This window comes from Syngnathoides biaculeatus, chromosome 11 (assembly GCF_019802595.1).
Source record: "Syngnathoides biaculeatus isolate LvHL_M chromosome 11, ASM1980259v1, whole genome shotgun sequence".
NCBI lineage: Eukaryota > Metazoa > Chordata > Actinopteri > Syngnathiformes > Syngnathidae > Syngnathoides > Syngnathoides biaculeatus.
The window spans coordinates 3145588-3171826 of NC_084650.1; the positions used below are offsets into that span (position 1 = coordinate 3145588).

At 40.9% G+C, this 26239-nt stretch overlaps 1 protein-coding gene and 1 pseudogene across 3 annotated transcripts in view; both read right to left on the reverse strand.

Annotated features, from left to right (window-relative positions):
• Positions 1-26239, reverse strand: part of macrod1 (mono-ADP ribosylhydrolase 1) — a 199239-nt gene that overhangs the window by 133240 nt on the left and 39760 nt on the right. The window lies entirely within an intron of this gene.
• Positions 2387-2505, reverse strand: LOC133509294 (5S ribosomal RNA; annotated as a pseudogene).

The following is a 26239-nucleotide window of genomic DNA, read 5'->3' on the forward strand; positions in this document are numbered from 1 at the left end:
TATTCAGAATTACCCAATCACATTCAAACTTAAAAATGTTCAATGGGAGCCAGAAACCCTTGACATCATTTAAAGGGCCTTGGATTAACCCAAGTTAGGGATTCAGATGCTCTCATAGACATTTTCTCGTGTTTTTGTAGTCATATTCTTACAGCACAAGCCATGCGCTGCAGAGAGCTGTAACAGCATCAGAGGGGGTTTCACTGTTCCAAGGTAACCATTAAGAGAAGGGTACAAAAGAATTCAATATGCCATGGAACACAGTGATGACATTCATCTTCAGTGGGAGAAAATATAGCACACAGCGACAATACCAAGAACTGGACGAACCTCCAAAATGAAAAGCGAGAAGAAAATTGGTCAGGAAGGGTGTCAAGAAGTCTGATTAGTACATGTGACAACAATCTCATCTTCTTCATAAATCTGAGCTAGGTACGTTGTAGGGGGGCAAAATGGAAGCCACTGCCCTGAGAATCATGAAGGCCTCACAGGTAAATACCATGTTTGTTGGATTGTGCATCTTCATCTTCAACAGATATATTTATTGTACTGTCATTTCATAGCTCAATCTCCCAAGTTAAAAAAAAAATGAATAAAACTTGAGGAACAGAAAATGAAGTTACTCAGATGCTTATAAGGAGAAAGTGATCACTGTTGCAGAGTCAGAGGGGAACTATGGAGCAACTCAGCTCGGCTAAGGTAATGTGAGATAAGCTTTCAGCAGGTGTGGGAGCATACTGTGTTGCTTCTGTGTTGTGTGCTGAACTGCTACACTTAGCACAGTTATTTCTGAGTGGTTTTGAATCCATCCCAATGCTCAGTGTGAGGAAACGGGGAGGGTGGGAGGTGGAGAGAGAGAGAGAGAGAGAGAGAGAGACAGAGAGGGAGAGAGAGACGTAGAAAGCAAGCTATCACGTGCATGTTGCTCTGTTGATTCTGTCATAAGCGATGGTCCACAGTAGCTGTGTTTTGTTGTTTCACAATAAGCCCCAACATAAACAGACTAGACTGAAATACTGTAATGAACTGGGTTGTGTGTTCGTGTTGTTACTGTTGAGGGGTTGTGGTGAGAACTGCTACTTGCACGTGTGTTGGGCTTGCAGGTGTAAGAACAAAAAAAAAAAAAAATGGGCTCGTAGCGGTACAAACTAAATGTATGTTACTAAAATCAGAAAAATGGCCTCGATTTTCCGTCTGATTTCTGCACTTGGATTTAGCAGAGGTCAATCAAATCACATTTACTCAATTCAAGTAAAGTAATCCTTGTTCTTCTCAGATAACACTTTTAGGGAATCCCTTTAGCACCCTATCTTTGAAATTTTTAGTTCAGATGAGATTTTCAATGGTTCTGATGAAGATGAAAATGATCCTTGATTTCGGCGTCAAAAGAAATAAAAAAGAAAATTACACGTTCATGGGATTCAACCACAATAGAAACCCATATGTATGGAATTCACCATTATTGTATGATTGACTTTTTATTATTATTATGATATTATTATTATTTCTTCTGTTTGAAGTTATCACACGAATGGATGCCACCATTGAGATATCAGAAAAATGGCCTTTTGAAATCTCACATTTCAACTAATGCAAATAACACGGGCATTTCTCTACCAGAGGGTCAAGGTATTGTTCACAAATTTCTTAATGATTGACATTGATTTCTGAGCATGACAATTTGAGACCATTTAAGATATAATAAGTTGCAGAAGAATCTTTGATCCTTATCTGATTCTTGCTGCTCGCACGAATGTCAAGCAAGTGTCCCACTACACCACAGGTGTCAAATTCAAGGCTCAGGGGCCAGATCTGGCCCGCCACATTATTTTATGTGGCCCGTAGAATCAAATCATGTGTATCTACTTCCATGATGTTTTATTCAAATCTGTATCAAATTTTCAAATTGTCATATCATAAATGATAACATTGAGCTATTACAAGCATTTTTATGTGACCAAACATCAATAGTTGGAAAAATCCATTACCCTGGATTTCTGATTCAAAAATAGCTTCTAACTTTCATGAGTAAATAAGATGAGGCGGTTAGAGAGTTTTATTGTTTCACAGCAATAAAAGGTCTTTGAGGGAAACCGTAAGTACAATGTGGCCCGTGACAAAAATGGGTATGACACCCCTGCGACTACACCACGAAGACATTGATTTTAGTTAATAGATATTTTTGGGGGGACCAATTAAATGAGTGACCAATTACATTCCTACAGCCACACAGAGTTTAACTGTAAAAAAAAAATATATATATATATATATTCTTCTTCTTTTGCTTTCGGCTTGTCCTGTCTTAGATGAACGCATATTTGTTTGGCACAGTTTTACGCCAGATGCACTTCCTGACACAACCCCTCTGCATTTAGCCGGGGAGAGAAGCTTACAGCACCTGGTATTCCCAAGCGGTGTCCCATCCAAGTACTAACCAGGGCCAAACCCGCTTAGCTTCAGAGATCTGACGAGATCAAGCGTTCTCGGAGTAGCATGGCCTCACAGTTCTGAGGTCTCGGGTTCAATCCGGGACCCGCCTGTGCGGAGTTTGCATGTTCTCCCCGTGGAGGCGTTGGAGCCGTTTTCCTCCCACATTCCAAAAACATGCAACATTAATTGGACACTCTAAATTCTCCCTAGTTGTAATTGTGAGTGCAGCTGTTTGTCTCAATGTGCCCTGCGATTGGCTGGCAACCAATTCAGGGTGTCTCCCGCGTCCTGCCCGTTGACAGCTGGGATAGGCTCCAGCACTCCTCGCGACCCTGGTGAGGATAAGCGGTGAAGAAAATGGATGGATACATACGAACTACAAATACATCAAAAGCAGGGGCTGAACGAAAGTAATGTTCCCCCCAAATAATAATGTACTAGTAGTAATGTTTTAAACCTAAAAATAAGTTATGATTTCAAAGTGTAGAGTATAAAGTGACTGGCACCAACGGAGAAGGGTCAGATGGTATGTGGGTGGCAAGCGCAAGGGTGGGAGGAATGCAGTCTGTTCAGGCTCTTATTTCCCTTTGTGACTTGAAGGGTGTTTAGCATTCAGCTGGATTTAGCACAGATGCTCATGTACCTCTTCCCCAGATGGCGGAGGCGAAAACAGATTGCGAAGATGTGAGGATGGCGGTGGCGGCCTCCATTAATGATGCTGGAGGCTTTGCAAAGACATAGCCAATGGTACACATTCAGCAAGACAAGGTCTTGCAATATATTGCCGTTCTCCTTTTCAATGGATGTTGTTTGCTTGCGTTGAGGTTAATGGACCGCAAAGCCACAGTTGGACTTCAGTGCTGGCCATATGGAAGGTCATGTGGCAGAAATAGAGAAAATAGCCTTTAAAAACTCTGGAGAGGATGGAGGTTTTTTTTTTTTCAGGACAGCAAGGCTTTTAATAGTTGTAGTAGCATGAACCCAGCATGCTGTTGTTTATACCGTAAACCATATTAATACCAGTGATGGTAAACATGGTAGTAATGCTTCTTGGCAACCTTTACTGCAGGTTGTTTCATGTAGGTTATTTTCATTGATGTGTGTCTTTTTCCAGTCTCCAGTTTTACATCAACATCAGTTTCCCACCCTTATTTGAGCCAAGGCACATATTTTACATTAGAAAAATCTGATGGCACAACATCAAACAGTGGTCACTTTTTTATGACTATATAATACAATATACTGCAAATTGTCCTTTTTAAAATGAAAATTTGTGGTGCTTTTGAGGAGGAGGGCTGGAATACAGTGAAGAAAATGAGTATTTTAACACCCTGCTATAGCACAAGTTCTTCCACTTAGAAATCATGGAGGGGTCTGACATTTTCATCCTAGGTACATGTCCACTGTGAGAGAGATAATCTAAAGAGAAAAATCCATAAATCACAATGTATGATTTTTTTAACAATTTATTTGTGTGATACAGCTGCAAATAAGTATTTGAACACCTGTCTGTCAGCTAGAATTCTGACCCTCAAAAGACCTGTTAGTCCGCCTTTAAAAGTTCACCTGTACTCCTGAATCAGATGCACCTCTGTGAGGTCATTAGCTGCATGAAGACACCTGCCCACCCCAGACAATCCGTAAGACTCAAACTTGTAACATGGCCAAGACCAAAGATCTGTCCAAAGACACCAGAGACAAAATTGTACAACTGCACACGGCTGGAAAGGGCTATGGAGAAATTGCCAAGCAGCTTGGTGAAAAAAGGTCCACTGTTGGAGCAATCATTAGAAAATGGAAGAAGCTAATCATGATGGGCAATCTCAATCGGAGTGGAGCCCCATGCAACCTCGTGGGGTCTCATTGAACATTAGAAAGGTGAGGAATCAGACCAGGACTACACAACAAGACTTGGTCAATGACCTGAAAAGAGCTGGGACCACCGTTTCCAAGGTGACTGTTGGTAATTCACTAAGACGTCATGGTTTGAAATCATGCATGGCACGGAAGGTTCCCCTGCTGAAAACAACACATGTCAAGGCCCGTCTTAAGTTTGCCAATGACCGTTTGGATGATAAAGAGGAGTCATGGGACAAGGTTTTGTGGGTAGATGAGACCAAAATTGAACTTTTTGGTCATAATTCCACAAACCGTGTTTGGAGGAAGATAAATGATGAGTTACATCCCAAGAACACCATCCCTACTGTGAAGCATGGGAGTGGTAGCATCATTTGTTCAGGAGTGTTTTTCTGCACATGGGACTGGACGACTGCACTGTATTAACGAGAGGATGACCGCAGCCATGTATTGTGAGATTTTGGGGAACAACCTCTTTTCCTCAATCAGAGCATTGAAGATGGGTCGTGGCTGGGTCTTTTAACATGACAATGACCCAAAGCACACAGCCAGGAAAACCAAGGAGTGGCTCCGTAAGAAGCATATTAAGGTTCTGATGTGGCCTAGCCAGTCTCCAGACCTAAACCCAATAGAAAATCTTTGGAGGGAGTTGAAACTCCATGTTTCTCACCGACAGCCCAGAAATCTGTCTGATCTAGAGAAGATTTGTGTGGAGGAGTGGGCCAAAATCTCTCCTGTAGTGTGTGCAAACCTGGTGAACAACTACAGGAAACGTTTGACCTCTGTTATTGCAAACAAAGGCTACTGTACCAAATATTAACATTGGTTTTCTCAGTTGTTCAAATACTTATTTACAGCTATATCACACAAATAAATTATTTAAAAAAAAACTATACATTGTGATTTCTGAATTTTTCTTTTTAGATTATCTCTCTCATAGTGGACATGCTACGATGAAAATTTTAGACCCCTCCATGATTTCGATGTGGGAGAACTTGCAATATAGCAGGGTGTTCAAAAACCTATTTTCTTCACTGTAGATTAATTTCATTTCTATTCATTTTAATGGAGAAATATATTTTGAGATGAATGTTTTAAGATAATAGCATGGTCACAGAATGAATTTATCTCATATTACAAGGCACATAAATTATTGTTATCCAATGTCATTAAAAATTCTCTCAACTACAGTACGATAGACAAAAAACAGTTAGCAGAAATCAGTAGCTATCTCAAGTAAAGTATTATGAATAATTAGGCTTCCTGGTATTAGTAGCGCTTGGACTAGTTGTTTTAAGGCTCTGACTTCTTGTTTGATGAACAAGCTACTGGAATACTGAAGGCTCAAAATTAACATCCGGTGGCCCGGAGTGGCTAATCGGGAGTACCCCGAGTATTTCCTGTGGGCCAGGCTCCTTTCTGAGCTGCTGGACCACTTGAACTCTCCCCAGGATTCACCAATGGAGCACAGAAACTGTGTGTGGCTCAGCCAGTCAATATTCGCCTTATTCGCCATGCCGGTAAAGGGCCCTTTTACCCATTAGTATGTTTCTCCAGTCCACCACCAGCCACCCCTCTCAATCACAGCCACGGTTCAGGGAAGAAACCTTGTTGCCCGTCCCTGCCTGAACCCCAGCACCACCAAGGAACTATCGATTGGGAGAAATGATCTTTTGCAAATCAAATTATAGTACAATTCTCTACGTACCCAGTGACATGTATGATTGGAAATAGTATAATTACATTGTTTGTCAGTCAAACGAAGGGGTGCCCAGACTTTTTTAGCCCATGATCTACTTTTCAAGCAGCCAGCCTCTCACGATAGACTGGTGGAGGGGTGCGTGGGGGGCAGTTCTTAAACTTTGCATTTATAAAGCCTGTTGTTTTCTATTTGGGTTGCATCTGCCGTAAGTTCAGAATTTGTTCTAAAAAGATTACAATTAACATAGGTATTTATTTTGGCATATTAAATTTGATTGGACATGAATCCATATATAAATAATAAATTTAAATTTCTATTAATCATGTTCAGAGGCGGCGGCACGGTGACTCAGCTGGAAAGCGTTGGCCTCACAGTTCTGAGGACCTGGGTTTGATCCCGGAACTGCATGCGAATTTGCACGTTCTCCCCATCCCTGCGTGGGTTATTCTAGGCACTCCGGTTTCCTCCCACGTCCCAAAAACATGCAACATTAATTGGACACTGTAAATTGCCCCAAGATGTGATTGTGAGTGTGACTGTTTGTCTCTATGTGCCCTTCGATTGGCTTGCAAACAGTTCAGGGTGTATCCCGCCTCCTGCCCATTGACAGCTGGGATAGGCTCCAGCACTCCCTGTGACCCTTGTTAGGATAAGCGGCTAAGAAAATGAATGGATGGATGTTCATAGGTCATCTTCCTGTCACTTCTGGTTGCAATTGCTTGAGATTAAGAATCTTTGTACATTCGTCATTTGGATCTAGATACCCATTAGCAGTCAGGGACACACTGCAGCTACTTCACCAGAAGGTTGAGGACCCAGGTATCCATGACAACATCAGCATCTGTAGCAAAGACGATTTTAAATGAATCTAATCTTCTGTTCCAGAGGTGACAGTGAGGTGGAGCCCGATCAATATTGCATCTTTTGTAAATCTATATGCAAACTGCGGGTTCATGCAGTTGCTTTTCAATGTGAGGGTCAGGTTAAGAGGAATTCTGCCACTACGCTGTAAGAGATGCCTGTGCTCTTTCACCACAAACACCTGAGATCATTACGGAGATATATCATTGTCACAGTCCATTATCTAGTTTCAGACATCCCAGCTATACTATGCTCATATTCGACGCAACTAAAAGATGCATGCTTTTAAATTGAAGTACTTATCTGTTGGTTACATCCTTTCTCTGTGACAAATGGGATCAAGGTGGGGTTTCAGATAGTTTTCCATGGAGTTACATCACTTAGTTAGGTCATTCATTCAAATTTAAATACACTGGAGGAGAAAATTGTGGGTAAATCACCCACATACAGTATTTAGTGAAACCGCTGATGTCCTTGGATTTCATCAGTTTATTTCCTATAGAAATATATATATATATATTGATCCATTATACTGTTAATCTTTATCAATGCTACAGTATAATTTTGAGTACCATTTTAACTTGTATTTAAGCTGTCATTCAAGTATAAAAGAATATCAACAATAAACTAAGTGCAGTGAATGCATATGTGCACTGCTATGTGAGTGCAGCAGTGGAATTTCTGTTCTTATTCCATTTTGGGCATATTAGTATAGTATTTATAAGGACATCCATGTTGAGCAAAATATTACATATACTGTACATGTACATATTGTTGAAGGAATAGGGATGTGGACAGCTTTTGTCGTTACCTCCAAATCAAATTTGGTTCTATTTCTGTGGGCATAACTAGTCAGGGGGCAGAGTAAGGTCAAGCAACTTTATTGTCAGATGCCTTATACATACATGACATACAACATACTTGAAATAGCATTCCTCAAATACCTGCATTGCTGTAATAAATTAAATAGTTGAAAAAATAAAAATAAACTTCTGTCTAAAATGTGTACATTGTCCATTATCACCAGGGGTGCCCAGACTTTTTTTTACTCCAAGATCTACTTTTCAAAATGCAGCCCTATGGGGGCACAAACCAGTGCAATCTGTAGGCCGGTCCGAGCCCAGATAAATGCAGAGGGTTGCATCAGGAAGGGCATCCGACGTAAAAACTGTGCCAAACAAATATGAGCATTCATCGAAAGAATCCCATACCGGATCGGTCCTGGCCCGGGTTAACAACGTCAGCCCCCGCCACTGCTAACCTGCAGGGCGTCGGTGAAAATTCAGCTACTGTGGGTCGAAGACAAAGAAGAGGAGGAAACAGAATCCGTCGTCAAAAGAAAAAGAGGAATGCAAAGATCCTACAACTGAGTGTAGGGACTTTGAATGTTGGGACTATGACAGGAAAAGGTCAGGAGTTGTTTGACATGATGATTAGGACAAAGGTTGATGTACTGTGTATCCAAGTGAGCAGGTGGAAAGGTAGTAAGGCTAGAAGTTTAGGAGCAGGGTTTAAATTATTCTACCACGGAGTAGATGGGAGGAGAAATGGAGTAGGGGTTATTTTAAAGGAAGAGCTGGCTAAGAATGTCTTGGAGGTGAAAAGAGTATCAGATCGAGTGATGAGACTAAAATTTGAAATTGAGGGTGTTATGTATAATGTGGTTAGCGGCTATGCCCCACAGGTAGGATGTGACCTAGAGTTGAAAGAGAAATTCTGGAAGGAACTAGATGAAGTAGTTCTGAGCATCCCAGACAGCGAGAGAGTTGTGATTGGTGCAGATTGTAATCGACATATTGGTAAAGGAAACAGGGGCGATGAAGAAGTGATGGGTAAGTACGGCATCCAGGAAAGGAACTTTGAGGGACAGATGGTGGTGGACTTTGCAAAAAGGATGGAGATGGCTGGAGTAAACACTTATTTCCAGAAGTGGGAGGAACATATAGTGACCTACAAGAGCGGAGGTAGAAGCACGCAGGTGGATTATATTTTGTGCAGACGATGTAATCTGAAGGAGGTTACTGTCTGTAAAGTAGTGGTAGGGGAGAGTGTAGCTCGACAGCATAGGATGGTAGTATGTAGGATGATTCTGGTGGTGGGTAGGAAGATTAAGAAGACAAAGGTAGAGCAGTGAACCATGTGGTGGAAAATGAGAAATGAAATTTGTGCGGCCTTTCGCAAAAGAGGTGAGACAGGCTCTCGATGGAAAGAACAAGGTCCCGGAAGACTGGATTACGACAGCCAAGGTACGCAGACAGGCAGGCAGGAGAGTACTTGGGGTGTCTTCTAGTAGGAAAAGGGAGAAGGAGACTTGGTGGTGGAACCCCAAAATACAGGAAATCATAAAAGAAAAGAGATTAGCAAAGAAGAAGTGGGACACTGTGAAGACTGAGGAGACGCGAAAGGAGTACATTGAGATGCGACGTAGGGCAAAGGTAGAGGTGGCAAAGGTTAAACAAGAGGCATATGATGACATGTACACCAGGTTGGACACGAAAGAAGGAGAAAAGGATCTCTACAGGTTGGCCAGACAGAGGGATAGAGATGGGAAGGATATCCAGCAGGTAAGGGTGATTAAGGATAGAGATGGATAAGTGTTTACTGGTGCCAGTCGTGTGCTAAATAGATGGCGAAAATACTTTGAGAAGTTGATGAATGAAGAAAATGAGAGAGAAGAGTAGAAGAGGAAAGTGGGAAGGACCAAGAAGTGGCAATGTTTAGTAAGGGGGAAGTTAGAAAGGCACTACAAAGGATGAAAAATGGAAAGGCAGTTGGTCCTGATGACATACTGGTGGATGTATAGAAGCAATTTGGAGAGATGGCTGTGGAGTTTTTGACCAACTTATTCAACAGAATACCAGTGGGCGAAAAGATGCCTGAAGAATGGAGGAAAAGTGTACTAGTCCCTATTTTTAAGAACAAAGGCGAAGTTCAGAGCTGTGGGAATTAGAATTAGAGGAATAAAGTTGACACAATGAAGTTATGGGAAAGAGTAGTGGATGCTAGACTCAGGTCAGAAATAAGCATCTGCGAGCAACAGTATGGTTTCATGCCTAGAAAGAGTACCACAGATGCATTATTCGCCTTGAGGATGCTTGTGGAAAAGTACAGAGAAGGTCAGAAGGAGCTACATTGTGTCTTTGTGGATCTATAGAAAGCTTATGACAGAGCACCAAGAGAGGAACTGTGGTACTGCATGCATAAGTCTGGTGTGGCAGAGAAATATGTTAGAATAGTACAGGACATGTATGATGGCAGCAGAACAATGGTGAGGTGTGCCTTAGGTGTGACAGAAGAATTTAAGGTGGAGGTGGGACTGCATCAGGGATCAGCTCTGAGCCCCTTCCTGTTTGCAGTAGTAATGGATAGGCTGACAGACGAGGTTAAACTGGATTCCCCTTGGACCATGATGTTCGCAGATGATATTGTGATATGCAGTGAAAGCAGGGAGCAGGCGGAGGAACAATTAGAAAGATGGATACATGCACTGGAAAGGAGAGGAATGAAGATTAGCCGAAGTAAAACAGAATATATGTGCGTGAATGAGAGGGGTGGAGGGGGAAGAGTGAGGCTACAGGGAGAAGAGATAGGGGTCAACAATACAGAGCAAGGGTGAGTGTGGTAAGGAAGTGAATCAACGGGTCCAAGCAGATTGGAGCTGGCGGAAGGTGTCTGGTGTGTTATGTGACAGAAGAGTCTCTGCAAAGTTTATAAAACAGTGGTGAGGCCGGCCATGATGTACGGATTAGAGACGGTGGCACTGAAGAAACAACAGGAAGCAGAACTGGAGGTAGCAGAAATGAAGATGTTGAGGTTCTCGCTCAGAGTGAGCAGGTTGGATAGGATTAGAAACAAGCTCATTAGAGGGACAGCCAAAGTTGGATGTTTTGGAGACAAAGTTCGAGAGAGCAGATTTCGATGGTTTGGAAATGTTCAGAGGCGAGAGAGTGAGTATATTGGAAAAAGGGTGCTGAGGATGGAGCTGCCAGGGAAAAGAGCGAGAGGAAGACCAAAAAGAAGGTTGATGGATGTTGTGAGGGAAGACATGATGGCAGTTGCGGTTAGAGAGGAACAACAGCAGATAGGCTACGATGGAAAAAGATGACACGCTGTGGCGACCCCTAACGTGACAAGCCAAAAGGAAAAGAAGATATACTTTTCAAGCAGCCAGCCTCTCGTGAGCTACTGATGGGAGTGGGGGTAGGGGTTGGGCGGGGGGGGTATTGTGATGATGCTCCCAAACAGTTTTCAAGTTAATGTTATGTTGCCTCCTATATTTAAAATAGAGAGTTAGATTTTTATGCACTATATTGTCTGTGCTTTCATCGTGAATCAGGCTGTGCCAAGGTGCAATTTTTAAATTACACACCATCATCCTGCACTTTTTACTTCGGCTTCAGACCAGACCTTTCCCACCTCATCCAGTTTCACCACTTTTTCTTTGATTATTCACATACTCCAACAGTCATTGTATCTTAAGACAACAACAGCATTTCTTTTTTAACTTTCTCTATTATTGCCGAGAGAAAACATAAGCAGCATGTCTAGCTTGTCTTTGTGCTATGTTGCCCAGACTGTGTTGCTAACTAAAGCAGCAATGGTGAGCGCTGTCATAATAAAACACATTGATGGGCTGTGTAAGTACTGTAACATTTGTAATTATGAGTGTACCTCTTTAAAAGTGGAGGGGAGCAATGTAAGGTAAACTAGGAAAAAGTGTGTGGCTGAGCAGCAGCTCGTTGTTAGAGAAAGTTCCATGTGCTGCCTAAAAGAAACCAGTGGCTTCTTCTTTTTACAGTACATATGTGAATTGTCCCATTGGATGAAGCAAGAACTCATTCCTCACTCAATCAATCACATTGCAAAATGCCACAAACTGAATAGCTGAATGTCATACTTTGGATTTGCACATTTCGCGTTCGACAAATTGAGCACCCCTGCTATAGACAATATAACCAATATGGTCAATCTGACTAAGTTAACAAGAATTGCAATTCCTATATACAGTAGCCATACATGTGTGGTATTGACATTATGAGCGGCATGTACACGGTTGAGTATTGTGGACAGTGTATTAAATTATAGACATTTATAGAGTGTAGCAGAATAATCAGTTGGGCAATGTACAAAGTACAGCAAGGGCAAAGCAAATACAATGCTTAAAATGCGGTTTGTGTATGATTTGAATATATGGTAGCGCAATGGTGACCAAACTATGGTCCGCGGGCCACATCCGGCCCATTTTTCTGACGAGGGTCGCGGGAGTTCTGGAGCAAATCCAAACCGTTATTGTAAATTTTTATAAATTTTTAAATTTTTTTCGGCTATCCTTCCACATCCGATTATGTCGAGTTCAGCTCTTGTCAGCCACTGAGACTTTTCTGCAAGTTTTCTGTAACAACACTAATCAGTATGTCTTTAGAGAAGTGTACTGAGAATATTGCATTTATGTTTGGTACTTACTGTTGTTGTCAATCCTGCTGATTATTGCTTCATGTTGATGTTACAGTAATGTGTGGCATGCATTAACAAGTAATGTATATAGCTAAGCTAATGCTTGTGTGTGTGTGTGTGTGTGTGTGTGTGTGTGTGTGTGTGTGTGTGTGTGTGTGTGTGGTGTGTGTGTGTGTGTGTGTGTGTGTGTGTGTGTGTGTATAAATGATATTCCTGCCACTTGGCAGCTGCTTTTCTGAGAATTGCCACAACAAAAATAACTTACAATGAAAATTTCAGACCCCTCCATGATTTCTAAGTGGGAGAACTTGCAATATAGCAGGTTCTTCAAATACTTATTTTATTCACTGTATCTAAAGTCCCTGAATGTTTTTTCTCTGCCAAAGAATAAATTTGAGAATTGATGAGAATCGATAAAGAACCAAATATTTCAAAAGAATTGAAAATAGAATTCCTAGTGGTACCCTGTGTTGAGATAATCGAAGCACACCACACACGATACAACCCAAACTGTTAAATGCCTTTTTCGAAATCTTTAGATGTTGGGTCTGTCACAGATTTTTTTAAAAAGAATCTTTTAAGATTTGAAAAGTCCTAATGCGTGTACCAGGCCTTGCTATGAAGCTTCCTGCTGAGGCCCAAAATGACACTTAGTGTTCAACTGACAGAAAAGATTTCAGTTGCAACAGTGCAGCTTAAACAATGACACGGAGCACACTGTGAAGCTCCATAAAGCTGAGAGCAGCTGCAGCCGGGCGATAATTCTCTCTAGGTGGGATTTTATAAACTGTCATCTAAGGGATTATTATACAACTATTGATTACAGCCTTTTTCAATACAGGAGCTTAGTTTAGCTATAAGAAAATGCCACAAAATGTATTTTATTAAATTCCTGTTTTGTTCCAAGCTACTTCACCGTCTCCACATTGTAAGACTGCAGGAAAGCAGTGAAGCATCTTGGTCTGTTTGCATACATTACAACCCCTATCAAAAGGTCAATGTTAATATATGCATTGTATGAAATGTGTTAACTTGAACACAAATTTAAATGTTTTCACACTGCCCTCCTTTAAAATGTTGGTTTCGAGGCAAAATCTACTATAATGAAGGTATCTAACTCACAGAGACAACCGTAATGTTGCCATACAGGAATAAAAGTGTTAGGACATTCCAGCCTAATTGTGTGCGTGTTTCTTTCGGCTTGTCCCTTTCGGTAGTAAATTACCGACATTCCCAAAAATGCAAACAGCCTAAGGGTGGGGGGGGGAGAAACAATATTTAACCCACATGCTCAGATTTTTAAATATTTTAGATGAATTCAGCTTGGAGGCCAAGTCTGCATTTGAAATCCATTCAGGAAGTCATCGTCTTTAAAGTGAACAGAACCACCGCAAACAAACAAGAGGCAAGCAAACAAGCGCACCTGTTCACCCCGGAGCAACAAGGGACTGATGGGCCCCAAGGATCTACAGAGCTGAAAAACAAACAAATGATTCATTCTCTCTGCAAAGACAGACATGGTGAGCTACCTCACGCCTATGAAGCGATCCAGCAAAAACAAAACATTAAGCCGTGGTCTGGGATCCTCTGAAACCATAGCTGGAGAGGACATCACAGGAATCAACGAGGAGAAGGGAGGGAAAAAAATAAAATGGCCTCCAGGGATTATACAAACAGCCACTGCATGAACAAAAATGTCCATTAGACACTTTGTTGCCACTGTTTGATGCCTCACCAAGTAATGAGCCTCAAATTTGTGTGCATGATTCCCTGAGGAATTAAGGAAAATGTTAACTTGATCGAGGACTATAATGCAGGAGCTTTGAGAAACACATTGTATTGCTCCAAATGTTTATACTGGCAGAAGAACACCAAGGTGTGCGTGTATGTCGAAATATGGTCACTTTCATGTTTTTCCACAAATAGATGCTTTAGGTTTTACACTTCGAGTATTAGCCAATGTAAAGTGTTAAAAATAGCTTGGGCAAAAAAATATTCACTCTCCTGGACAAAAAAAACTGTTATAAAAGTTTTGTAACACAAAGATTGTAGGTCTGGATGTTTTTTTAGACAGTAACGCAGTGGTGTTCAAACTGGGGGGCGCGTCCTCTTGGGGTGCCGGCGTCATGACAAAGGGAAGCGTGGATTGTTTCAGGCCACCCCATTCCCTGGTTTACAATTTTCAGGGCTATCACCTGCCCCTGCCCCAATTTTTAGTGCTAGTAAAATTGTGTTCGTTATAGAGAATCTGTGATGAGCACAGCAAGTCCAATAACTGGTTCTGACTGTTGGAGATGGGGGGGGGGGGTTTACTCACAACAACCCCCTTCCAGGTCTTACTTTCATTGTCCACATGAGCATTAAAGTCCCCCAGCAGAACGATGTAGTCACCAGTGGGAGCACTCTCTCGCACCCCCTCAAAGAACTCCAAAAAGGGTGGGTGCTCTGGACTTGTCAAATCAAGTCCTGTCCCCCCACCTGAAGGTACTACTCTCTTGTCCAGTATACCCACTCCTGCTCGCTGCATCTCACCGTTGGCAACTCCAGAGTGGAAAGTCCAACTTCTTTGGAGAGGCCTGGTATGGTACCAGGGCTTATTTGTGTGTGGTGACGTTCCATGTCCCTAGAGCCAGCTTCTGTAGCCAGGGATCGGATCGCCAAGGTCCCTGCCTTCAGCTACTGCCAGGCTCATACCACAACCAACCACTATGGCCCCTCCTACAGGTGGTAAGGTGATTGAAGGACACACATTACCTTTTCAGGCTGTGCCCAGCCAGGCCCCATGGATGCAGGCCTAGCAACAAGACAGCAGGTATATTGCCTTGTATATCATCATGGACCTTTATTTACGATATGCAATTTAACATTTTTGAATAGTCATAGGTTACTGTCTTGAAATTCCTCATTCACAAACTAAGCGGACATGATTCAATCACGTGACTTCATGGGAAGCAAAAGAGCACGATATTCCATGGAGGAACAATGTAGGAACCTCTCGTTTTAGTGGATGATTCAAACACCAAATGTGGGTCCACATCTCTTGCCTGGAAATGGTTGAAGTTTGACAAGACTGACATGCGTTGAAATAATGTTGCATGTAATATGTGTGGAAAAACGGTCACTGTGAAGAGCAGACAAAGCAAGTAAATATTGGTAAGACATCACAAACGTCATCACCTGAACTTCTTTCTGCATAGTTCCAGCCAGATGAAAACAGTCTATATGGTTTAAAATAATTATGTTCAAATGTTGATATCTTCATTTGATATTTGCTTTAAAAAAAAAAAAAACTTCAATATGATATTGAGCAAACTTAATTTGACATGTTCACTTGTGATTTATATACAACCTGGATGTAAATAGAAGTTGTTCAATGAGAAATTTTGCAATAGAATACAGGGTTCCGTCACTACTTTGCACTTCCCTTTTTGCTCCTTCAGTGCTTTGTGTTTTTTTTTCCACCGCCACCAAAAAAAAAAAAAAAGAGAAAGAAACCTAGGAAAAATACAGCCTTATTGGCATATTGCGTGAAGACACATTGATATAAGGCACATGATTGGTCCCCAGCACAACATCAACCAATGACAGCATGTGTGAATTCATCTCTTGAGCTGACTGACTGCACAGCATCAAAGCCTCTCCCAGCAACGTCCATTTCTCTTTTTCCCTTGTTGACTGTCTGCGTCATAACCTCTCGTCGTCACAATGCCACTGAAGCATTGTGCTGATGCGAAAGCTTCCTCTGAAGCGCTCAAGAAGAAGAGGACGATGATGATCAGTGAAAAAATAAAACTTTTAGTTATGATCAAAGATGGCAGAAGTTACGCTTTTGTGGCGCACCCTTATTACATGATTGAATTCACGGTGCACTACATAAATAAGGATGTGGTAAACATCCATAAAAACCGCTTCAATAACTTTTAATAACGAAGCGAAACTTGTGGTCACTCAGTGAAACAAGAGGATTGCTCAAATGGAAGCTGTGTTAGCTTTGTGGATAGCGGACTGCAGATAAACAGCCTGGTGATGATGATGAAGAGGCTGAAGAAAGTGCTGTCGAACCTCGAGGAGCGATTCAGCGCCTCGAGGATGAGGCTTTTCGGAAAGCAAAGACTGGTTTTAAAAATGTTCCGTGCTCAGAAGCGTGCCTCTATACGGTGAGGCTTCCTCCACCAACAACGATGCTGCTCGTCGTTATGTGGAAGAAGAATTTGCACAAGACATTGATGACAATGTGATACGAGCTGTCGAGTATAGCAATTGTGTTGAGGGGGCTATGTCCTTGTACAGGGAATTTTGAAGCAGAAGGAAAAAAACAAAGACAACAACTACCCATCACCTTGTTATTCCTCAGTCACACATAGATATTATAGTGCCGTAGAAGGTGATAAAATAAAATCAAACCTGTGCCTCACATGCATATTTTGCATATGTAAGGTTACAAATACTGTATATAAAAATAATAAATACATGGTAGTTGCTTCACAGATTTTTGTTTATCATGGGGGTTCTGGACCATAACCCCTCCACCCCCCCCAAAACAAGGCAATACTCTACTGTAAAGTGCTATTTTACAACATTTTTGTTGGTGTTTTTTGTGGAATTGGATTAGTTTCATTAAATTCAATGCAGAAAGATGATTTGAGAAATGTTTTGAGCTATGAGTGTGGTCAAGGAATTAAATGAACTTAATGTCCAAATTACAGTTGATTTATTTCTCATCCTCCATCCTAATATGCTTTCCAAATCTTGCAGTCATCTTATTCAAAATTACCATTGCTTCTAAAACTCTTACAGGGTGATCATTAGTGAGTAGAGTACATAGTCACCATATATGATGTCTGAGACTGACATTAGGATAGAAATGGATTTAAATCGTATTTTTTTTCCTGTGCAGGATAAAGCTTCAAGAATGTGCTTCTATCTGATTCCCAAATAAACAATCTGTGAGCAGAGGAAATCTGGGCGAAGGGCTCTGGCTTTAGATGTCCAAGCTCTCAGCCTTCATTCATGTTCGGCTTACGGCCCAACTCGACAGGGCTCCACTCTGTACTGGACTCAGCACTTATACTTGGGGCATACTGCAGTATTTCTCGAATACTGACACTTAACAGAGAACCTAAAGTACTATAGAAAAAATATTAAGAAAGCAAAGTTTATCAACAAACACAATGAATCACATCAAACATCTGTTTGTTCGCATACATTCTATGTAAGACAAATGCACAAAATTAGTGTTGTGCAGGTGCACAACCTAATAGTGATGGTAAATTCCAGTTTCCAGCCTTCCTCACTTTGAGAACTGAAAAATGCAATCAAATTCATCAAAATTTTAAAAGCAGCAATCTTGAACTACAATGCAAGCTCTGTTTTTGGAGGCCATAGTTTTCATAAGATTTAGTTTTCAGTGAGTTTGAAATTTTGCCCTAGTTTCTCAGCCATTCATTTCAAGCATTTTCTAAGGTAAGTATCAAGGGTTAGGGTAAAATCATGTAAATGTACCGCCTCTCTAGTATAAAATACTTCGACGGGGTAGCCACCTGAGTTATTTTCTTACTCCAAAGTACGAAACTAATAAATTAACTCAATGTTAATTACTCTAAATGTCCATTACAATTTTACTCCTTACTTGTGCATTTAATTCTCTATCAAAAGTCTTTGAAATAATATTTCCCCTTATGAGTTAATAGTATCCTAATTTAAATTATCAAGCTACCAAATAAACTCACCATTTTAACTGTCTTGCAGATAGTCAAATAATAAACCTGATTATGTAACAACAAGTGTGAACATTAAATAACAAAATAAAGGAAGGAAAAATGAAACATGTACACACAACAGTCAAATAAACAAAGTCAATGCACACATGCTAAGGGCCCAAACAAATATGAATATAGCCGGCAAGCAAACAAAATTCAAACCCCAATGTCACTGTGGTGCTTCCCAAGGCAGGAATGAAGAAAGGTGAAGGTGGTTTTTCCTCTGTCGGGCGTCCTCACGGTCCTCATCCCTTTTTCTTTCTTGAAGTCCAAACACAGCCTCGCTAGCCACGTTAGCTCGATGCTAGCGCCCTTGTCCTCTCCTTCGTGGTTCAACACACAGGCCTTGCTAGCCAGCGTTAGCTGGTTGCTAGCGCCCAAGCCAAGTCCCATGCATGCATTTAGCCCCTCTGGTAGCGGCTAACTCCACCACGTTATGGCGTGATTTGAGTAGTCCACTCAAACGACACACTATCCCAGTTGAACTTTCAACAGTCCTTGTCGAACACGTCGATCAACTTTTGCTAAATGTTCACCGTTCACTTTCTTTGTCCTTTCGTTGCCCTCCAACAACCACTCGTACCTTGCACTCCGTCTACCCTCTTTTGTCTCTTTTTCCCGCGTCTCCTCAACACGTCAGTTCCTATCCTTCTTAAACAATGGTTACAACAATAAAATGACAAAGAAAAGTATTTCTTTTTCGCAAATGAATAAAACATTTAAATACAAATCCCTCCAAAAGAAAATAAATTCAGCACACACAGTTTAACAGATGTTCCACCACATTGCATAAAGAAAACCTATAACCTAATTGCTACTCTTATACCGAAATTTTACCTGTACCAACTTTTCACTGGGTTACATAAACATAACATGGTGATTTTGTTTTTCAAATTTAAATTAATGCCAGAGCATTTCAATCACATTAAAGTCTGGAAAGCTCAGGAAATTAAAACAATTTTGTGAGGAAGAGTACGTCAAAATATCTCCACAGTAATGCGAAAGACTTCTTACCAAAATCCTTGCTGAAACTGCATGTTATTTTTACTTGGATTGCTTTTGTCTGATATTTAATTTAAAAAAAAAATCTTAAATATTAAAGTGGGGTAACTGCAAAAGAATGACATTTTGAGAATGCATTGTACATTCTATAACATCACTTCAGCTAAGTGTCAGAATATGCAACTACTGTGGTGGGCCATGGCAGGCATGAGGATTTCGGCAAGTATGGTAACCGATCTTTCGGTTCCGTTGATTTTTGTCCTGGGAAACGGTAGGAAACGATTTCATATTCATATTCTGCACCTCAGCTTTATCACCGCACCTTCTTCATTGGTTCCGGCAATAAATTCTTCAGATATAGTCCACCTTTGGAACGTCTTTAGGGACACAGTCTCTTGTCTTTTACGCTTAGCAACCAACATGTTTGACAAGCGTTTGAGTGACCCGGATATGAATAACTCGACCTTGTGCATGGGTAGCGCAGAAGCGGAAACCGGTGCCGTTTGTAAACCACACTGACAAAGCTGGGCGTTTTAATCATTAAAAATAAAGGGGTTCATGTAGGTTCATTTTATACAGATTGTTGTATTTCGTTGAGAACTTGTTTTACATTCCACACGTGGGCGAGTTATATTAAAAGTAAGCCCTGAGATCTGGGAAACGGACTTTCGGTTCCGTGTTTTCTCAGGCTGGGATCGTTGCCATGAAATGCTCACGCCTGCCATGGCCCTGCCTCATGGGGGTCCACAGTCTCCATACGCAGCTGCTCTTACGCTATTACAGTAGGGCTCAGTGCAGGCGTCCTCTCGGCTCGGTCTATTGTCTGTTCTTGGTGCAAACGGCTCCCTGAGATGTTATTTACTCACGTAGATTCTTTATCTACATCTGGGATCTCAAACTGATGATATTTTGTGGCCCCCACCTTAATATGAAAATTTAATGTTAATGTTTTATGTCTTTACTACAAAAGGGGTACAGACAACCATTCGTGAAGAAGGTTGTGACATAAGTGAGGGTGGAATAAGGATATGCAGGGGAGGAATGCAAAAGCCCGGAAATTCTGTGACAGTACGTATTACCCAACAATGCACCTATTTGTACATTGTAATCAGCAAGTTGTACAGGCAGAAAAAGACTTTGTCATGCGGGTCAATCCACTCCATGGCTGTGCACGTGGGACAATGAGTAGACATGAAGAAAAAGGTTGAAAAAAGGAAAGAATTAATTCAAGTGTAGGGTGGTCATAGCACTTGGGTGGGATTGTTCGGCACTTTCTCAGAGGAAACTGGCGCAGCAAATCCTTCCTGATGGATTCTTCTTTTGAGTTGCTTCACCCACACAATAGTTTTGGCGAGTGGGCAGAATAATTCTGCGGTCAGATGTCTTTGACACAGTAAGAAAGTTTTCGGCTAGGCCTAGCCTGTTTCAGAGCACCTCCCACACCTGGTGGGGAGTGGTGGTGCTTCCTGGCTTGGAGCTAGCGTCTTCAGAAAGCAGGAGAACAAAGAAGAGCCTCGAGATTAAATGGCTCTGGCCTTTTGTACAAAGCCGAAGAGGGGTTAAAGGACAGCGCCTCAGTGGTTTAAAACACTGGTATAAGAAATAAATTCCCACATTTTGTATTGTCACATAAACAGCATTGTTAACGTATCCAATGAGTGTTTACCACCTTATTTGGTGCCCAAGAACATTAAATGGTTATTGTATGTAATGTAATATTTGTGTTTGCTCCGAGGTAAAAACAATCATTCGGTTGATAAGGGTTTAAAGAGCAAATCTGTAACATGATAAAGGCTGGAAACATTTGTGCAAAGTTTATAGAATATTAAAAGGAATGGACTGCAGTAAACCTGTGGGAACTGATAAAAGGCTTGCAGTGACTGTTGAACATCTGCGGGTGTCACCCGCTCTCCATTAATGATCCCAGATGGTTCACTGGACTTCCCTTGAGTTCCTGCAAAAGGCGGTGAATAGTAATTCCATTGTAGCTTGTCTAACAGATAGATCTTTTTTTGGCCATTTCTCCTAGCCAGTCACAGTTGAACAGAGTGTTTCCCAAACTTTTGGTTGCTACATCAGCTGTGCAGAAAAAGGGATTTTGTTGGAAAGAAACCAGTAAGAATGGTTGAGAGAACAATTGTTACAGTAATTAGTTTACAGTTCAGGTGATGAGAAAAACAGGTTGTGTCTTCACTAAACATTGAGGGTTAGAAGAGGAATGTAGGGTTATCACCCAATGGGGTTGCCGTTGACAATGTGTTCCATTGGGCGTATTTGCTAAAGGTGCATAGACGAGGCAGCATTATTCTTCTGCTATGCAACCTCTGCTGGAAGTCAGCATATTAACAATGCATGAGTGTCTTTAAAAATACACAAAAACACAGATATTTGCAAAATGCTGACTCGGCATTTTCACGTTACTCACACCCACACAACGGGACAGTGTGAACACGTGCATAGATAAATAGATCACATGAGATCTTGTAGGAACAAATTGTCAGGCTGCTGTGATTGAGGCATCCTTTCAATCCCGATCCATCATTTTGTCTTCATTTTTTTCAATGCCAGACAACACACCTATATTTTGCTTTCATTTCAATTGATGAGCAAAGAGCCCTAGGGAGAGAGATAAATCATCCTCTTTAATCACAGGACGGCATGTTAAGAGTGACGATTAAACAAAATATGCATCCTTGCATGGGTACTTAAAACAGATATACACATTCCGGGGGACTACTAAACAAGGTGCAAGAATTAAAACATCATGACACAGGTTGAATAGCTAGAAGCCTTTTAACGTGTGTAAAAAAAATAATAATAATAAGTGAGTATGAGGTGATGCATGTGAAAGAGTAATCACTTTTATTCACTCTAAGACAAACTGTATAAAATTAAGGCACTTTGTTATTTAGGCTAATCTAATCTCTAAATACATTGTGTGTTATATTGAACAATTGTATGTTCTTTAGTGCACAGTAATCCCTAAATAGATTGGCATCTAATCATTATATGCGTTCTGATTGAACAGAAGAGCTATTTTTCTTCGACATAATTCAACTTGTAAATGGTTCTTAGGCACATATTGAATAATCCACATCCTACATAACACTGTAATATACACTGAGCAGCCAAAACAGATCTAATTAGTACCTAAAAGAGTTTTAGCAAACATCTTTCTATTTTCTGGACCAGTTATCCTCCGTAAGGTCTTGGGTGTGCTGCAACCTATCTCAGATGACTTTGGGTAAGAGGCAGGGTATACAATAAATTGTTCGCAGGCCAATCGCAGGGCAAAAATAGACAAATGGACATGGTAAGAGTGAATATTAAATCAGAAATGCATCCTAGTTTGGATACTAAAAAGAGATGTACCTATTCCAGGGGTATACTAAATTATGACACATCTTGAACAGAAGCCTTTTAATGTGTGTTAAAATAAAAAAAAAGGGGGGTGTGGATATGAGTTTATTGCATGTTCAAGACTACAATAATGCAATAACGTGCATTCACGCATTGACAAACTATAAAATCAAGCCACCATGTTATTTAGGCTACCGTAATTTCTCATGTATAATGGGTCCTGAAGTATAATGGACAACCTCAAAGTTGAACTAATATCCAGACATTCAAAACATTATAAATCTTCTGTATTTCTATTTTGCTAGGTTTGTACTTTTATTGTTTGTACTTGTGTTCTTTTTCAACGAATAGTCTGGATCACAATCAATATAATATTTTTTGTGCATGTGCTGATGTAGTGGCAATATATATCTCAGGACAGGCCATAGGACACGCTTGACCCGGTCTCTGTAATTGGAGGAAAACTAAACTAAAATATATGCTCAATTATGATATCAAATTTTATTAGTACCAGGGTTCGTACACTTCCAGAGAATCAAAATTCCATGAAATTTTCCATGACTTTCTAGCTACTCAATAAAAAATTCCATGACTAATATTGAATTGACTGGTTGTGGCAGACACCAATATTTCAGCTATATGATCGTGAGTTGCCACTTAAAGGTCAAGTGTCGTAAAACGTATGATTTTTGGTATATAATTAATGAAAACCCCATAGCCAATATGGTCCCATGTGTTTTTTCACCACAAAACATGATTTTGACGTATACAGCTTTTTGTAACTCCCGCCATGAAAATCTTGTCAGGGATTTTTTTTCAAGAAGAAGCAGGAAGAGACGTAAAGGACAGCGGCGCCCCCTCGTGCACTCATTTGTTTCCAAAAGTTTTCCTCCGGGAAGGTAGTTCGTTGTTCCTTCGTGTTAGCCAAAATGCCGGCTAATTGCATTGCTGGACATTGCTTGAACACTCGGGAGAATGGAATTACCGTTCATAAGTTTGAAAGAGACCCTGTTCGTTGTGAAAAATGGATTGCACGGGTGCGGAGGACGAGAGCTTTGTGGGTTCCAAATAACAGGTAGGTGTGTATATAGCTCAAAAAAAAAAAAAAGTAGTTTGGGGCGGACCACGTAATCGGTCCCTCTCATAACTTAGCAAAAGATCCGCGTATGAAATGTGTTGATGTGCACGTCGCCCAGCCAACAATGTCTCAATATTGTTCATCTCGTACTGCGGCGACTTTGAACATACCCCTAAAAGCAACATAGCTCGGCTCCACCTCCTCCTTATATGCCACCACGGGCGCCGAAAATCAGCCACACCGGCTGAGGCGCTGCGTTCGGCGGTCACAGCTTCTGCGAAGTCTGTGCGGGTCGGGCTTTGCGACGGGGGCGGCTACGAAGAACCCAGCCGACAATGCGTAACTCAGTCGCGTGGGCGCATAAAGCGCCCCGGCTCGACTGTGACGGAAGCAGCACCGCTCGGCTCTGTCATAGGCCACACCGGCCGGCTGCGATGAGCCGCGATGGCTCATCTCCGCCGCGGGAGTGGATTGGATGGGATGCGATTTGGCCGTGATCGGATATTATCTGAATATGGCTCAAAACAATAATGTAAAATTGCCCTGAGGCCTCGAAACAATAGTGTAATATTGCCCCGGTAACTTTAAAAATATGGCAATATTTGAAAACTGTCAAATTTTTCATGGTCAATATTTTCTCAATGGCAGACGATATTTAAAACTTTTTCTATTTGGGAATGAAGTACTTGAAGAATCATGTTCTCTGAGGTTTCTGTTGAGATGGTATGCAGCTTAAAGTTCTACTAAAAATCAGATACAAATATTGTCTCTTCTTAAAAGCCTGCACTTTCTTTTCTAAATGATAAAGTCTGTCCGATGGTGGTAACTATTACACATTGTGGTTTATGTTTCTGAAATATTACGTGAATAGGGGGAATGCGCCTACGTCATTTTCATTGATGCCGCCATACTGCCGGTAAAACAAAGCATTGCTGAATGTTAATTCCATTAAGACTAAACGAAAATATGTCTGATAGCATGACACCGAGAGTTTTGTCCGATACCGTTAAACATTTAGAAGATGATAATAAACAAAGGTACATGGAAAAATTAGAGCCTTGCCATAAAGGATCACCTTTTAATGCCGAAGTTGATGTTTTATCCAATTGACTGTTAATTCACTTCCCTATCTTGGACATCTGAATATACACATTTATCTGGTGAATAAATCGTTGAGATTCACACAGAAGAGTTTGAAAGCGCATAAAAGTCGGGACGCATACAAACACTTCGTTGCTGGATGGGTCATAGATGTCGTGTCCTGTAGAATTGAACGAAATAAGTCTCATCTTGTGATGGGAAAGGTAAGTTGCAACTTGCAATACTAGATCTTGTAATCTATATTCACTGTATCATAGTGTAATCCAATTTCCATAAATCAGGACATTAAATCTAGCTATGATTTTGGACTAAGTTATTGCCGATATAGAAGGCCTCACGATTTTTGACAACAAATCTAACTAGAGTGTTTGAATCTCAGACTTTATTATGCCTGTAAATAAGCAAAAAGTATTCATAGACTGATGTTGCTGTTTTTTAAATATTATAATCGTCCATACCATGTTTGTGGAAAAAAAATTAGTTTACCTCCGTAAACCTCTCTGTGACAGACGGTTTATTATTATTTTTTAAATACACATTATTGTCAAATGAGTCAACTTGGCATTATAAATACTTCTTTATCATTTGAAATTGGGAAGAATAATTCCTACGTGAAATGAAATGATCACTACATTAGCGTGTATTTCGTTGGGCACCATCCATCCCGTTTAGTTGCCGAAATACATCAATCTGTTCAGCTGGTATTCTATAGAATGGTATCTTTGAAAAACTGTCTCATCTATTGTGACAACCAAGAGCCTAACAGGTCTCACAACATTGTGAAAATCTGTTACAGTCCAGCGGTTCACTTCCGGACAAATGATCAGCTTTGTTTGACTGGCAAAATACCGTCGTAAACAAAAGGTGACGTCGTGCACACCATCTCTATACTTTAGTATTTCCAAAAATCCTTCTTTTCTGTCTACGGTAGCATCTGCAACAGCACTAACACGGCTTGTTGGGTTGACCCTTAAGATTTAAATACACTAACCTGCCACTGAAGTTTTCAGCCGACTGGGAACGGTTGCCCCAGCACCATGGCAAATTCACTTTTACGGGAGTCAGCTCTCCCACGGAAGAGGTTGGAAATTGTCAAATTCTCCGTCTTATCATTCAGTTTCCTTGACATAGTTGTGATGTGTTTGGCCGACTTCATATGACAACGCACCTTCTCCCATGTTAGAATATTAAATATAAATATTTTTTTATTTACCGGACATTCCAAGACCTGGAAAAGGCAATGTTTTGTCCAATGATAACCCTGAAATTCCCTGACCCGTACAAACCCTGTAGTTCCGTTGATGAGTATTACAGTCTTTAATATTCAATAAACAATTTAAAACTGTTTTACATGACAAAAACTGCAGAAATGGTTTTTTTTTGCATTAAATATTTTTGCATGAAAGGTTTGTGCAGAGTGCAGTTTATCCAAAACATTCCAGATCCTTGCCAAAGCCTTCAAAAGAAGCATCTGGCTCATCTCCACTTTGAAAAAGATCCATAGCATCTACCTTTGGTTCATCACTATAGAACTCAACATTGATGATTTGTCCCCTTCCAGTGCCGACTGCATTGCATCATGAACAGTGATTACCTCTTCCTCCCACAGCATGTCATCCTCTGTGCCATCCATGG